The sequence below is a fragment of the Pinus tabuliformis genome, chromosome 8 (assembly GCF_031772625.1).
Source record: "Pinus tabuliformis cultivar Carrire ecotype Pingquan chromosome 8, CPIR1, whole genome shotgun sequence".
In the NCBI taxonomy this organism is placed as follows: Eukaryota; Viridiplantae; Streptophyta; class Pinopsida; order Pinales; family Pinaceae; genus Pinus; species Pinus tabuliformis.
The window spans coordinates 1,171,671,723-1,171,689,081 of NC_142294.1; positions in this window are offsets into that span (position 1 = coordinate 1,171,671,723).

A 17,359-nucleotide genomic window follows, 5' to 3' on the forward strand; every position below is an offset into this window, starting at 1 on the left:
AGACGTTAAAAAAGTATTTTAATTTACAATAAATTATGGAGGGATGAGATAGCATTAATACTTACTTAAATTTTTGAATTTAGATTTGTGTGATTCATAATAATTGTAATAGTGTTTTTTTAAAAAATTATATAAAAAATAATCTCGTCTAGACATTTCGAACTAGTCAGTGTAGTAGTTCATCTTCAATACTTATTCAAATTATTATTTTAATTAATTTATATTAAAAATTTATTTTACATTAATTTTATGTTAAAAGTTGTCCAGAGATTGTATATTTATTAAAAAAATTAAAGGTAAGTTTAAGTCATAATCAAAAGTTAAAGAGATTTATTTTGGATTAAAATTATTATCATAAAAAATAAATTATAGAGAAAATGTTATAGAATATAATTTTAAATTCAAAAATATCAAGCCAAATTCGTTAAAATCGATTTTTTTTAAACTAGAAGTCTAATTTGATTCTTATAATATTGTTTTCAAGGTTTTTATATTTAAATAGAATTTTTTAGATAAATTATAAATTGAAAAACATAATTTTTTTAAATTTAAGTGAATTTTTAATAAATTAGGAAAAAAAATTGAAAAGAAATAACCATGGAATGATTTAAGAATTGCAATCACAAGATAAACTACAATAATTAGTTTGTTTGTTTGTTTGTTTGTTTTTTTTTGTTTTTTGTTTTTTTTGTTTTTGTTTTTGTTTTTGTTTTTGTTTTTTTTTTTTTTTTTCTTTCAGTAAAAAAAAACAAAAACAAAAACAAAAACAAAATTAACTTGATATATATTATATTGGTAATAGATATACATGTAACATATTTATCAGATGCCATTTTGGGTGAAAAACAAAATATAGAGCCCATGATTTCAATAGTTTACTGTGACCCTGAAAAAAATCGAGAGTCATATACATCAAGTCAAAAATAGATAACATAATATGCATGATACAGTTCTGTGGTGATATGACAGAAAAGAGCATATATCAGCAGCAAAAGTCTATGGAGTAGACAAAAACATCAGTTGTAGCTGTATTGTTGAGTTGCATTCCTATTGAAATAGATAGTCCCCCCTCTGGAGAAAACCTGTAGCAACGGAAGGACCTGTAGCATATGAAACCAATCCAGAGGAGAAAAAAGTTTTATCAAATATAATACAGCTTGATCAGCAGAGATATGAAAAAGAACTTTTGTTTTGTAATGACACCATCTAACGAGGAGGCTCAAGAAAGCCCCTCGTAGAGGACACTGTTTTTGCCCAGTGGCCAGGCAGACAACTTCAAAATTTTCAAAAAAAAAAAAGAGCATTTATGCATCCCTGCAAAACTAACACAGCAATTTTAATAACAGTTGATCAGCCTTTTTAGGGAACTTGCTGAGTGTTCATTCTCCCGAAGAGAAGTCATGGGAAAATTGTACATTATCAACCTATATAACAATAATTTACACAAAAAAACTTTGCGAGGCTTGCATAGAGAAGGTTAACCTGGGTTTGGAAGGCTGTCCATGTCGTATATGATATAATCCCATGTAATCTCTAGATACCATTCGTCACTGCTTCCCTGTAATCCTTTTTTTGATAGTCTGTCTGCATCCCTGTTAAAACGTCTTCCAATGTGTTGGATTGTGTATATGTCTTGAGATTTCCATAAAAGTTCGATTCTTTCCATCCATCCTTGTAATCTGGGATTGTTGATGGATGCTCTCCCCAAGACTTGGTCGATTATGATTCTTGAATCACTGTATATATGTAGCTCGAGGTTGCCAAGGAAACTGTTGAACCATAGGAATCCCCAGAGAGCTACCGCTTCAGCTTTAGTATTAGTACCAACACCACAATTCTAGTGCATCCTGTATATCAAGTCAGCATTTATTGCAATCAAAAAGCCACAGGCACAGTTGTTTCCTTGCGCTGCCCCATCAAAAAAACCCATAGGATAAGAGAATTGTAAGTCATTTTTCATTTTGGATTCCTCTTTAAAGCATAATGGTTGTACAGAATAAAAAGAAAGATTTGTGATTATTTTTTCAATAATTATAGAGAAATCTTCTCTACTATTTTGGAAGATGCTTCTATTCCTCCACTTCCAGATTTCCTAGAAAAGGAAAAGAGGTATAATTCGCCAGGCAGGTTTTTGAGTGCTCCACCATTCCAAGGAATCTCTAATACAAGAATGCTGAATATAAGGGAAGCCAATGAGGGAAGAATTTTTTTTCCAAACCCAAGTAGTGAGGAGGCATTGTAAAAAGATGTGATCATTTTCTTCTGAGTGGTTTTTGCAAATGCAGCAAATGCCCAGCCCATACCAATTCCTTTTTTGCAAGTTTTCCCAAACAAGATTTCTATTATGGTAAACAAGCCAGCTGAAGATTATAACTTTGTTTGGCGCTTTTGTTTTCCAAAAAACATAAAGGGTATGGTTCTCCTCTTTCCTCACAACTTTTTTTGTTAATTTATGGTAGGCATCTGCTATAACTATGTTGTCAGAAAGCATTTTTCCCGATCATATTATTTTACCCTGGGTCCCTGATCGACATATGCCTAATTATTTCATAGATGTGATGATCTGATTCCATTCTTCTTGCAAGTGACTGGTTAATCCAAGTTCATTAGCATTTTTCCAGACTGGGAGATTGCCCTGCCAATCATTTATGACTTGGCCCCAGAAAAAGAAACCATGATCATTTAGGAGCTGTGTGAAATTGTTTGAGATGGAGAGGTTCGGTTCAGCACCCAGAATTGGGTCAAAACCAATCAGGATATTATTTCCAGTCTCCATGTCAGTAGTTGAATGAAACATTTCTCAATTTTTAGGAAACTTGACCATATTGTTGAACCTTGTTTTTTCCCAATTGAACCCAAGTGGTACCAAAAAATGAAATCTTTGTTTTTTGATATTTGTGTTGTATAACCTTACTCCAATTACTTGCTCCAAATAAACCTCTCCAGAGCGACTTCATGAGTAAAGCCTCACCAAAATGACGAAGGTCTAAAATTCCCCATCCACCCATGTCTTTTGGGAGAGTTACATTTGAAAGCTTGGTCAGATGGAATTTTTTCCTACTATGTGCACCCACCCAAATGAAAATAGCCATGAGATGGTTTATATCATTTATAATGGAGGAAGGGATATGAAAAATATGTCCCAATATACTCCCAGTTGTGTTAGAATGGTTTTTGACAGTATGGCCCTACCCCCTATGGATAGACATCTAAATTCCCATCCATAAATTCTTCTATAGAACTTTTTTGTGAGCCATTTACAATTAGATATTCTATAACATGATGGTTTTAGTTTATACCCTAAATACTTAAGACCATTTTGCATAGGTTTGGCTACGATTCCAAATAATTCTTTTATATATGTTATAGTTATCATATCAGATTGACTATAATAAAGAACTGATTTGTTGGAATTCATGCACATTCCTGAAGCATTTGCAAATTTGTTGAAAATATTAAAAAGATAATACCAAGAGAAGCAGCATAACATACCCATTATGAGGATGTCATCGACAAAGAGGTTGTGTGAAATGTTTATATTGTTGCCCAGCTTCAGTGGTTTGAAATGCCCCTCTATCACCACTCTTTTGATATGCAGACTCAAACAATCCATTACCAGGATGAATAATAATGGAGATAAAGAGCATCCCTGATGAAGACCTCTTTCAGACCGGAAGAATCTTGTTGGAAGACTATTGATGATGATTGCATAATTTACATTTTCCACACATGCCATGATCCAGTTTATACACCTTGGCTGTAGACCGATCTTGCTGAGAATTAGTCTAAGGAATCCCCAATCCAAACAGTCATAAGCTTTATAGAGATCTACCTGGAGAATAGCCGTGTCCATGTTCTTTGTGTGGATAGAGTGTATACTTTCCTGTGCATTTGACACCGCGTCGTGTATGATTCTCCCCGGAAGGAATCCATGTTGTTCAAGGGATATGTATAGTGAAAGGGTATTGCACAATCTCCCCATAATAGTCTTTGATATAATTTTATATGTGACATTGCACAATGATATGGGTCTGAAGTCCGAGAAGTTCTTAGCAGATTCATTTTTCGGAATCAGGGCAATGTATGTTAAGGAGATCTTTTGTTGAATATAGCCCATATTTCTTGATTCTTCGATCATACCCAGCAGATCCATCTTGATAATATCAAAGAAATGAGAAAACAGTTCAATAGTCCATCCATCAGGCCCGAGACTTTTGTCACTTTTAAAAGACTTGAGAACCCCCAACAGCTCTTCCTCGGAGACTTCCTTTATAAAATCCTCATTTTTCTCCTGATCAAACATGTTGGAATATGGTTCAATACCCCAGACCATATATTCCACAAAGGAATCTTCATTCCTTCTATAATCATTTTGAAAGTGGTTTACAACAGCATCACTTATTTCTTCTTGTGTGTAGAGTATTCGTCCTTCCGTGTCAGATATTTTCCATATGGAATTTATATTCCAACGGAAATTTGCGTATATGTGGAAGAATTTAGTGTTTCGGTCTCCCTCATTTAACTAGAGAGATCTGCTCTTTAGTTTCCATGTCACTTCTTCCGTCATTAGAATTTCCTTCTTTCTATGTTCTAGTTTTTGAATGTTGGCTCGAATATGATCTGGAAGGAAATGTGCAGACATGGAGACCTGAAAATAGTCCAGTTGTTCTTGGATTTTTACAAGTTCTTTTTTGTTGTCTCTAGTTTTCTTTTTCTGCCATAATTTTACTGATCCCGGAGGGAGTCGAGTTTCTCCAGGACACTGTTCATAGGAGAAGAACCTGTAATATTAATATTTCCCCAAGTGTCATGTACCATCATATTGAACTCGAGGTCCTGTAGTAATGTTCTATTGAATTTGAAAGGGAGCCCCGAGCGTGGTACTCTTTCTCTCCATTGTAGAGTGATGGGTCTATGATCTGATATAAAGTTACAGATAATATTTACTCAGACATCCCCCAATGATCCATTAACTATTCATGTTTAAGAATCGATCCAGTGTTTTGGCCACATATGCAGAGCCCAAGCGACCATTGTCCCATGTCGAAGAGATTTTGTAGGGACATATATCTACAAAATTGTTCATGATAATGGCATTTTGGATTTTCCCCGCCAGAGGGTCAGTTTTCCTGAAACAACCCCAAGTTTCATCCAAGTTGATAGTGCAGTTTAGATCCCCTGCGATAATGAGGGTCTATAGTTCCATTATGCCAGATGATATGAATAGGTCCCAGAATTCCCCTCTTTCTCTGTATGGGGCATATATATTTAAGATATGAACATAACCCGGCATGCCACGGATATTTCCCTCTAGGAGAATACCAGCGAAGCATTTGAAAGCTTTCATGTTAATCCATCTCGGATCCCATAAAGCCACCAGACCTCCCAAGAGACCCATAGCAGTTGTTGCAGTTATATGCCAGGTTGGAAACATTTTCTGGAAGTACTCAATAGCATCAGGAACATTGTGCATCATTTCTTGGATGAGAATAATGAACGGATGTAGAGATAACAACAGGTTTTTGAGGGCTAGATATTTAGGGGTAGTCCCCAGACCCCGAATATTGAGGGAGATGATGCACATCATCGTAGGTCTTTTTCGGGCATCTGTGCTCTAAGGGCCTGTGAGGGGGAGATGTCAGCTATGGGGATGTCAATGAGAAATTTTTCCATAGGAGATGAGAAAGGATTTTTATTGGGACGACCCCGAAAGTAGCGACTACCACGGTTTTGTTTCCTACACACTGCGATGTTCCCTGCCAAGTTTGGACTGATATGGGGAGATGAACCATCCAATGGTTTATGGATGGTGAGAGTACAGAGATCAAGGGTCTTCCTTTGTAGAAGTAGGTCAAGGTCACTCCCCATCGAATTTGTTGGTGCAACAATTGGGGAATTTGGTGGAGAAATACTGAGGCAAGGTCCTTTATCTTTTGATTGACAACATGGCAGAGCTAGAGGAGAAACATATGCTATTTGTGAGGTGGATGGAATATCTTGTTATGGATGAGGAGCTGTGAAGGGGATAGGAATGTCCTGGAAGTTTATAGGCTCTGGAGGTGGATGAGCCATAAAGGCTGGTGGGTTTTCAGACGACGAAAAGTCCGATTTGGCCGAATTTATCGGAGATGAGGGAATAGTAATGGGCGAAGAAGCAATTGATCCAAAACCATGTGGAAGGTGAGATTTCTGGTGAGAGTGTGTACCTGATTGCTGAAGTGGAAACTTATGTGTCATGTTCTCTTTTCCTTTTTGATTCTGATGACCTTTTCAACCCATTTCCGAGAGAGGTCCGGAGGTTCCATTATAACATCTTCTACCATGGAAACGATTTCCCAGCCGAAAAGGGCACTGTTGTCGCATGTGACTGGTTCTGTGGCAGAAAGAGCATCTGAACGGAACTCCCCAATAATCCAATCTTTGTTGTAGGAATATGTCACCCCAGTGCAGCTCAATATGATCGGGGAAACCCCCTCTGTAATCCTTTTCAATAAGGATCTAGGCGACCCTTTTGTCATGTGCACGTAGACAACGTGGGTCCACGTATACAAATTTTCCAATAGCATTTCTGATGTCAATAAGAGTCTGTTTTGTCCATAATTACAAAGGGAGACCTGGTAATTTTTCCCATACCAACTTGTTGGAGGGGGTGTTACATAGGGGATTGTAGCTAATGTACCACTTATGGAGAGCTAGGAAACTTCTCCCATGAATCCATGGAATAGCTATAATTTTCTCCAAATCTTCCTAATTGAGGAAGTGAAAACTGTACCATCCCTTCAGAAGCCTAATGACCATAGGCATGTACCCTAACATCGATTTCCACTTCTTCTCTATCCATTTACGTGTATCAGAGTCTTCCATCTCTGAAAAGTACCATCTACCTACTAGGGCTCTTTTTTGTAGGCTAGTAATGCAGTCAACTAGAGTATCGCTGTCCAAAGCTAGTGCAAGAGGAGGAGGGGTAGTTTTAATGGAGTGATATTTGGAACGACGATGTTGTTGTACAAGTCCACCAGCCAAAGAATCAAGAGGCATCTCCATGACATCTAGCATAATATCGTCGCCCAATATAGAGCGCCATGCATCAACTGAACATGGGTTGTTTTGGCTGACATGGATATTCGTACCGATTCGCTTGGATTCGGCCTCTATAGTGGCACGAATGAGTGCAGAGGTGGCAGAGACGTTTGATGGGTAATCCGCCATATTAATCGTATTTTTGAGAAAAGTATGGTGAGTAAGATGGCGATACTGACAGCTTTATTTAAGTCACATATGACCTGAACGATATAGGCAGATTGCAGATCTAACGGAATTAGATGTACATCCCTATTGGGATTGACAATTCCGAAAAAACATGCAGTTACAGAAGAGTGCAAGTACAAAGACTTAAAAGGTATTTTATGATCGGACGTCGCCGTTGACAAACCTAATTGGATTATCTATTAAAAAACTGACAAAAAGAATGAAACATCAGATAATCCTGTTGTGGAAATAAATATGAGTCTAGTGAAGAGTGCGAGTGACACATTTGTATCAAGTAGAAAAGATATCAGTTGTCAGATATGGATGGAGTCCATGCCGTCACAGGGGAATTGATAGCCGTCCCGGAGAACTGTGCCCAGGCACCACCGATAACCTCCCCAATTTGGAATTTTCTATTACAAAAACTGACAAAGTGAATGTGGCATCGGATATATCCTATTTTGGAGATAAATTCTAGTCTTGAGAGGAGTGAAGGTAATGCATATGGAGTAAGTGGAATAAATGATATTGGTTTGTCAGATGTGGATGGAATCCTACCACCGCCACTGGAAAATTGACAGCCGACCAAGAAATTTCTTAAATCGACAAAAAACTTACAGGGTTGTCTCAAGTGAGGATGGTGGACTATGGCGAGTCTCCTGTGATGCAGGGAGAGATATGACGAAAAGACCGGATTCTAATGGCATCCAGAGATGAAACAAGACAATGGCATTCTGCACATACCACTGATTTTTAACTGACTGGAAAGAAAACTAATATTTAGCACCCAATGTTCAGACAGCAACAATAACAACAGTTACAGGCTAACCACACATTACAAAGCTGAATCCCACACTGTTTACAGGGTCTAGAGACAATTGTGAAATTGGATAGTTGGAGCCATGTCAGGAAATGCCAGTTGAACTGGTTGCTGGATAGGTAGGAAGCCAAGAACTCCGATAAGCATCCCTTGATTTTTTGTGTTCCCCACTGCATATGGAATGGGAGAAAGTTTTAACCCGCTAACAACAAGAAATTTACCCTATAAACAGAATGCTAATTCCAATTCAAATTCATGTTGTTTTGCTGTGAATTATGTAGTAAACTCCCCCGAAGGAAAAACACAGACAATAGCAGGAAGTATGAGTGTCTTATTTTCAAATACTTAACCAAAAAGGAATGTAACATTTTAGTACCATCCAAAATAAAAAAACTTTAGGAAATTGACTCGAGAAGCTTTAGACAAATTCTATTTCTTTGGGTTTTGCTTTCAGTTAGTCCTGATAAAAACATACATTTTTATGCAGAAACCGTGATGTTTTCCTTGTGGTCCATGCAGCATCAACAACATGCCTTCTTCTTTGCCAAAAGCTCAGGTGGTAGACAAAAATAGGGAGTAAATTTGCTATGACAGAAGCACCATCTCCGAGGAGACAGCAAAAATTTAAAAAACATAACAGCTTGTAGCTGTCAATCCTGGAAGAGGACACTGAAAGCCCAGTGGCCAAGCTTACGAATATCATTAAGTGGAGAGTTTACAACTTGTAATTCCAACAAAAACCTTCAAAACCAATAACAAATAGAATCCATACTAAATTAAGTTCATAATTTAGTTCTTATGTAATAGAGTTGGATATTGTATATTACATTGTAGAATTTATTTTGAAAAGATAGTTATTAATAAATAAATAAATAAATTTTTGGCCTAACATATTAAAAAAATTATATTTTTGAATATGTGTTTATGTCTTTTCAACCGCCAATAATAAAATTCAATTATGCTACATATTCTTTTGAAAGTGATTATGAAGATACATGGACCATGGATAAAAAACTACCTAATAAACAACATTTATAAAATATCATTTTTAGAGTTATCAAGATTGCAGCTTAAGTACAATCTTCTTAGAATATTGCAACATATATATACAAACTAAGGATTAGGTTCTAAATTTGGTATGTGTGGAATTGATTAAGACATCAAATTGTGATCAAAAGCATGAATTCTTAAAATTAATTAAATAACTGGAAAATAATAATTAAATAACTTGAAAATAATGATGATAAGATATGAAAAAAAAAATTATAAATCATTTCAAAAATAAATAAATTTATAAAATTAGTTAAAAATATATTAACTACATAAACATAAGATTGTGACTCGTGACATGTTCATTTTGTACACTTATATATGGAAATCTTACTCAACTTTAACAAGAAGAAATGATGCCATGAGGATTAACACAATATCGAAAGGAAAATTGCAAAAGTAAAGATTGTATTTATGATTTAAAAAACAAAGGTTCATTTACAAAAAATATTTGGAAGGCATCTTGGAGATTGAAATTTTTCACAATCAGATATATAAATCTTTGGAAATTCATTTGGGGAAAGGATGATTTTGCATAGTTTTCGAGGAAAGATTTAAGTCAATTAAAAAGTTTATGTTTTTATAAGATATTTACAAATTATAAATAGATAAAACTATAATTACTTTGGTAATTAATAATAAGGAAGAAATTATTTATGATTTATTTTAAGAATATATCTAGGTTAAAGGATTAGTAATGGGGAATTCATTAGGATAAAGGAATAGTAAGAGAAAAAAATTGTGATTAAATCTAAGAAGATTTCTAGGTTAGAGGAATATGGATATTTTTTTAGTAGCATACTTTATAACAAAATGGAACCCGTGAAAGGATGAATAGAATATTGATAAGTATGGTTAGAGAAATTTTGATGATTAAGGGGATAAGTTAATTATTGAGTTGAGGTTGTGCATATAATAACTTAATTATTGGGTTGAAGTTATGAATATAATAACTTATTATGTGTATCTTATGTTATATTTTGATTGAATTATACCAAGGTAGGGAAATTTTTAGTAGATAAATTTTGCCCATGGGTTAATTCTCCATGTTTTATTTTAGAAAATAATTCATCAATTTTTATTTCACTTACCCAAAAAATTTCACGTAAAAGTTTTTTTTTTTCAATGTGATTCATGGACCCTAGAGATTAGTGACCACTACGTTCATGGAATATTCGAAGAGATCCATGGAATATTCGTAGAGATCACTTCCTGTCAACTCAACAACAGAGAGTCAAGAGAATTGAACCCGTGACATCTCAATAGCAAAGGTATTCCATGGAATATTCGTAGAGATCACTTCCTATTAACTCAACAACAAAGTGTCGAGAGAATTGAACCCGTGACATCTCAATAACAAAGGTGCTTTAATGATAGGGTCTCGACTAATTGAGCTTGTTAAACATTCACAAATGAATAGACAATAGATAAGATAAATTTGAGATGCATTATATTAACAAGATTTACATATTAATACATTCTTTTCTGACCCTTGGCTTTCATATTCCAAAGCATCTCTTGGATTCTAATGACTCTTCTTATTCCACACCATAACCCTTAGCGATTAGGCAAATTAGGAGTCCAACATTCCTCCCTTAATCCGAATGGGTATATACAAGTCCAAGAAGAGAGCTAAAAAAAGAAAATGCATGACAGCAATTGGTTGAATGTGCTCTCTGAAATGATGTTATAAGGTGGGAGAACTCGAGGTCTCAACCAATGGTGGTTAAAGGATGACCAACAACACTGGAACATTTAGTGCAGTTCCTGGAACAATTCCAAATTTGGCTAGAAGATGAAATCTTTTGCTAAAGGAAGCACTCCCTAATGTTCTGAAAAGGGAGACCATTGAGGTCTCATCTCAGAATGTTTGATGTAGTTCACGGAACAATTCCAAATCTGACTAGAAGTTGAATTTTTCTGCTAGAGGAAATTCTCTAAAAAGGGAAAATCGTTGAGGTCTCAACCTGTGATGGTTTAAGGAAGGCCACCAACCAAAGACATGCTCATGGGGCATTGCTTTGTCTCTAGCTACAACTCTAAATCTAGGTATGGTTGACCCAGGTTGTGGCTTAGGCTCGCTTGATGTATATTTGAAGCTTGTAGATGACTATCAATTTCCCCTATTACATACAATGTGAGAAGACGAAGAAATATTAACTACAAGATGTGTCAAAACTTGAGAGAAAATTTTGTAGTATGACCAAAATATCTTCTTGGTTATTGAAGTCCATTGCGAATAAGCGATCCCTCCAAGATGAATGTGTGTTTTTGCAGGAGACTTTTTTATGAAGCATATGTATGAATGATGAGTATTTTTATGACAATGCTCACACGGGTGAAGATCAAAATAGTGATCTTGCACATGGCCAACTTTGTCACAATGTTTGCATTTGACAATTTGTTGTTTTGAAATAGAAGCAGGATCTGGGACAAGTGAATATGAACCGTCTTTAAGAAATTTAGAACTTTGAAACTTGATGAACTTGGAATATTCTGGAATATGATAGGACACAACCTTGTCATATCTAAAGCTAATTTTGTTCATGTTATTGACAAACTCTTCCCAAGGTCTGAATATGGGCTTGGGAAGTACAACCTGAACCTTTTCATTTTCAAGCAAATTTGCTCCTAAAGTGGGACTAGTGGTGATTGGTCAGCTTAGCGGGACCCTCGGGAGGAAATACACGTACAAAATATGTTTAACGTGCAGCTGATTGGTTTTGAAGTGAACCATTAGTCTAATTCTAGACTACCACATCAATTTTGGTAACCACGACATCATTCATTGGTGCAGAAGTCAAGAGTAAAACTAGAAGAACAAGAAGGGTCAACTCCTCATCTTCCCCTTCACGGGGTTGTTTAGTGATAGAGTGTGTCTTGTATTGACGTGCTGTGGAGGAGTGTCGAACATAAATTTAAGAAGTTTCCATGAAGATTCTGAATATGAGCACGAGTTACGGAGTCATTGAGAGCTACGGTTGGCAATACATTGTAGAGACATATAGTAGCGTCACTAATCCTCTGCACTTGTCCCTTTGCCATTACTTCTACTTTTCTTCTCCCTGACTTTGGTATTTGGTACAATTTGTGGTCCACAATGACAGAAGTCCAAGAGACAAGAGATCACATGGTAATGGAGAGAACGTAGGGTTCTAGACACTTTAATTGACAAGAGGAATCCCTAAGCACAATAAAACACTAAAAGCAACGCCAAAATGGCACAGAAGACATTGAAGCTTCACAAAGCAAAGGCACTAATAAAACCTAATGTACAATCCAATCGATAAAGCCTGATATATGTTACCAAGCTCACAATTTCGATGTAAATTACATAGAGTTATGGTTGCTTAAGTGGTCAAAGAGAACTTAGCATAGCCACTGCATTACCTATATCAGCTAAGTTGCATTCAATAGGTTAACGGGAACGAGCCCATAGTCTTCAAATTCTAGCCAAATTCTATGAGTGTGAATCCAACCCGTGCAATGCAAATCAAACTGCAAAAGGTCTCCAACATGGGGTTGAATCTAGGGTCATGAAGGCATCCAAGCATTTAGTCTTCCAAGGATGCAGAATGAGCAACCAAACGTTCACTAAGCAGAGCAGTCCAGTCATTTTGGTTGAATATTTTCTAGCAACACGATGAATTATGTTCATATTGTAAATCCCATTATGATAGACATGGTAGGAAACACATATTAAGAATTGTACATGGCAGGGATGCAAGAAATCGACAGAGAATGACAATCTGCGTAGAGAATGTGTTAGGTCAAAAATTCCAACATGAGAGAGGTGATGAGTAGAGCTCCGGAAAGAAGAAAATGGAGCGAAATGTTTAAGTGGAAAATGATAATTATGCACTTAGCATCCAGAATGGAAAATACAGAGGTGAGATTAAATAGATAATACAGAGGTAAGATGAATTATATAAGTTGCAAACCTGACATTTTAATTTGGTGTGGATGGGTAGGGCTGACAAGTGCTGAGTGTCGAGGCTCTAATTAAATTTTGCTGACCTTTTTGATGGAATCTTTGTTTGCTTGCAGGGATAACATGGTGATGAAGGCCAAAATAACTAGTGGTTTGGCAAGGCCACAAAAAATAGTGGGGCAAGAATTTTCTTGCTCTTATACCATGTTAAACACTCACAAATGAATAGATTTTCTAGCGTTAAAATATTTTACTTTAAACTTAGCCAAAGTTTTTGAAAATTATATTAAATTTTGAGAAATTTCAATATTTTTAAAATTTATAATTAACCAATTATGAAAAATAATAAAATTCACTATCTTTTACACTTTAAGATTATCTTCTTTTTTTTCAAATGAGGGTGGGTGAGTCCCTCTAGAAGAAGCTGTATTAACCCGAGATTTACAATTTACATATATTTACAGAAGCGAGATTGAATTCGCAATGGATACATATTTACAGAAGCAAATTTGTACAATATATATGCTGCGGAGCAGCGGAGCAACATGGACCAACATATAAGCTGTCGGAGCAGCAGGAAACATGCAACGAGGAGTTTGAACCCGGGTGGGGAGGAGGCAAGCTGACCGTCCCGACCGCAAGGGTAAATGCCCAGGTGCACACTTTAAGATAAACTTACGTAACAAAAGATCAAACACTTTAAAATTTTGATTTAATTTATTATACCATTAATCAAAACTAAAAATAAACTAAATTAAAATCAAAAACATTCTAAAGAAATATATATGAAAACATATGTTATTGCTAAATGAAAAATTTATTGTAAGCAGATATGCTATTTTTATGAAATAGAAAATATACATATAAAAATTGCTAAATTATTTAATCAATTAGAGAAAAATATAACTAATGAATAAGAAAAGTAAAACTCATTAATATATCACATAATAATCATTGGTTTGAAATGAATTGCCATCCTCAAAAGAAATGGAAAATGAAGAATTACATTATTCTTCATAAATTGAATTAAAAGATTCAACACAAATGAACTTAGATAATATTCCACAAATTGGTACATAAACTCAATCTCACGTTGAATATGCGAAGGTTCCAAAGTGGGTAACTCAGGCTCATAAGGAAGTTATATATGATTAGTGATGAACAACATAAAACATGTACAATGAGTTTTACATTAGATGAAACAAATTTTCCATGTGCATCTAATGTGACTAGAAAACCTTATACTTTTGTAAAAGTAGTACAACAAGAATAGTGTAGGAAAGCAATGGCAAAATAAATATGACACAATGATTAAGAGTAAGGTCTGGAAAAACTTTTATTGTCTTCAACACACATTTATTACTACTAGATTTATAAAACAAAATGTATGGGTGATGGTAAATTTGGTAAATTAAGGTTAGATTTTGTGGTAAATAGTTTTTCTCATTAATAAGAAATATTCATTGTACTAGAAAATTGGAACACCACGTATTTCCATTAAAAAATGACATAAAGTGTATCAAATGGATATAAAAAAATGCTTTTCTAAATAGTGATTTTATAAAGTGTATCCAATGGATATAAAAAAAATGTTTTTGTAAATAGTGATTTAGAGAAGTGAATATAATTATAATACAAAGTGTACAAATTGGTTAAGACATTATATGAGTTAAGAAATGTGTATAGAACTTGGTATGTTAAAATGGATGAGTATATGTGTATAGAACTTTGGTATACTAAAATGGATGAGTATTTTTAAAAAGTTGGATGTATATGGAAGTTGAAATGAATGAGTATATTTAAAAAGTTAGATTGGTAGGGAGTGAATTAGATGATATTTTATATATTTAATTTTAAGAAAAAAAATTAACCATTTCAACCAATGTATATATACATTTATTGTTTGTTAGTAAGAGAGAACAATAATGATCATATTTTTTTTGTGATGTGGAAACCATTGAGACCCGTGCTTTAGGCTTATTTTATTATTATTTTGGAATTGAAATTATACAAAAAGACAAAGCATATTTAAGTCCTAAACAAAGTATGTCTTAGAACTATTGAAGAATTTTGGTATGGATGATATCATATAAAAAGAGTTATGATAGATGATGGTTAAGATGAATCTTTCTATATATATATAGAAAGTTTGAGCAAATCCAGAAACGTTTTATAACGTATAACCTCAAAATTAAAAGCAACACACCCTATCCTATTCTCCTTATAGAAGTGGGTCTTTCCCCTATCGAGAGCCTAGCTATGACTAGGCTTCTGTTATACAAGCACAAACTCAATAACTGATCCGGATTTAAACAGGAACGCAACAAATTACAGAGAGAACCATATACACAAATATGCAGCGGAAATAATACTTCATTTCATTAATGGAAAATACTGAAATATGCTTACAACCAGAAATGGAAATAAACCAGCTAGGGCGATGGTAGCTTATCTCTGAGAAGAGATGTGATGGCTACATGCCTCTGAACTATGTTACAATGAGGCTCGAAGGCCTATTTATTGTTGAGAAACAATGGAAAACCCTTAACATTCCAAAACCTAACCCTAGGAGATGAAACGCCAAACTGTGGGCCCCGTTTGGGGTAAATTGGTACATCAACTTCCCGGGGTCGTAACTTTGGCATATGATCTCCGTTTGACGCATACAATAGCTCGTTAGAAAGATCTATCCGAGTACCCATTGTTGGAACGGGCATGTTGCCCCCGGATTCCCCAAAAAACTTCGTTTAGGGCATCAAAACGGCTCCGGAAGTTCAGGACCCGAAAAACTGCTAAAAATAGTAAGTTGTGCTACAATTAAGGAAACTGAAAATGCTGAGAAAGATAATGGTGGGGGTCCAGGTGGACTTGGCAGGTGGCCACCAATATCCACCCGGATCATTCCTCCCCCCTTAGGAAGCAATGGTCCCCATTGCGTTGAGCTCCTCCATGAGATGAGGAAACTTTTGCTGAACTTGTTCCCTGGTGAGCCACTTGCCCTGCTGAAGGAGTTGGCCTGCTTTGACAACTCGATACAGTTGGATATTCTGTTGGTGAGTGTTATTGATCTGTGTGTCCATGATCCAATCAGTTGCAGCTTGTTCCATGCAATCTGGATTTAATTCTGTGGGTTTGAGCTGTTCTGCAATGTCGGATGTGTCTAGCAGTGGTGGAAAGTATGGCTGAAGGCGGTCCACATTGAACACTGGGTGCAGGCCAAGGAATGGGGGAATGCTGAGCTCAAATGCATTGTCTCCCACAGCCTTAGTAATGGTGTAAGGACCATATCTGAGTGGTCTCAATTTCCGATAGGCTCCAGTAAGGCGTTCCTTTTGCAAATGCAACCAGACTTTTTCGCCCACCTGAAACTTGTGCGGCACCCGATGTTGATCATGTCGCTGCTTGTACTTGGCATTTGATTTCTCAAGAATGTCATGGACCTGCTGGCGAATATGTTGGATGCGCTCAATGAAGCTGGTGGCCTTATCTGTTTCGGACTGGACATGAGCTGAATTCATGTGAGTAGCTGCGAGTGGCATGGCCACATCAATGGGGCATAGTGGCTGGAATCCCAAACCCACCTGAAAAGGGCTATGGCCAGTGGAGCTGTGAAGAGCTCGGTTGTAGCTGTGCTGAACATAGGGGAGGCTCTCGTCCCATGTGCGTGGATGCTTTGAGTTATACATGCGCAGAATGTGCACAATCATCCTATTGACAACCTCTGTTTGGCCATCAGTTTGAGGATGGAAGGCTGTGGACTTCGTGAGTTTGGTGTCCAGCATTGACCAGAGACTGAACCAAAATGTGTTGAGAAACCGACTGTCCCGATCTGAGATGATAGACTGTGGGATCCCAAAGTGCACCCACACTCGTTCAAAGAAGAGTTTAGCAGTGGCTTCTGCTGTGATATTCTTCTTGCAGGCCACCATAATGGCCATCTTCGAGAACCTGTCGACAACCACAAAAACACAGTCATTTCCATGCTTAATGGAAGGAAGGCCTGACATGTAATCCATGGAGATGGATTCCCAAGGTCGACTAGGGGTAGGCAACGGGGTATAGAGGTCGTGCTTCTTAATGGTCGATTTGGCAATGGCACAGGCAGTACATGATCTGATGTACTTCCCAACATCCTGTCGAAGATTCGGCCAATAGAAATAATTTTGCAGTACTGCCACTGTTTTCTCGACCCCGAAATGCCCAGCAGCCTGACTGTAGTGTGCTTCCCAAATCATCTTGGCACGCTCGCTTGAAGGAACACAAAGGTGACCGAGGTGGCATAATAGGGCATCCTGGAGGTGAAAATCTGC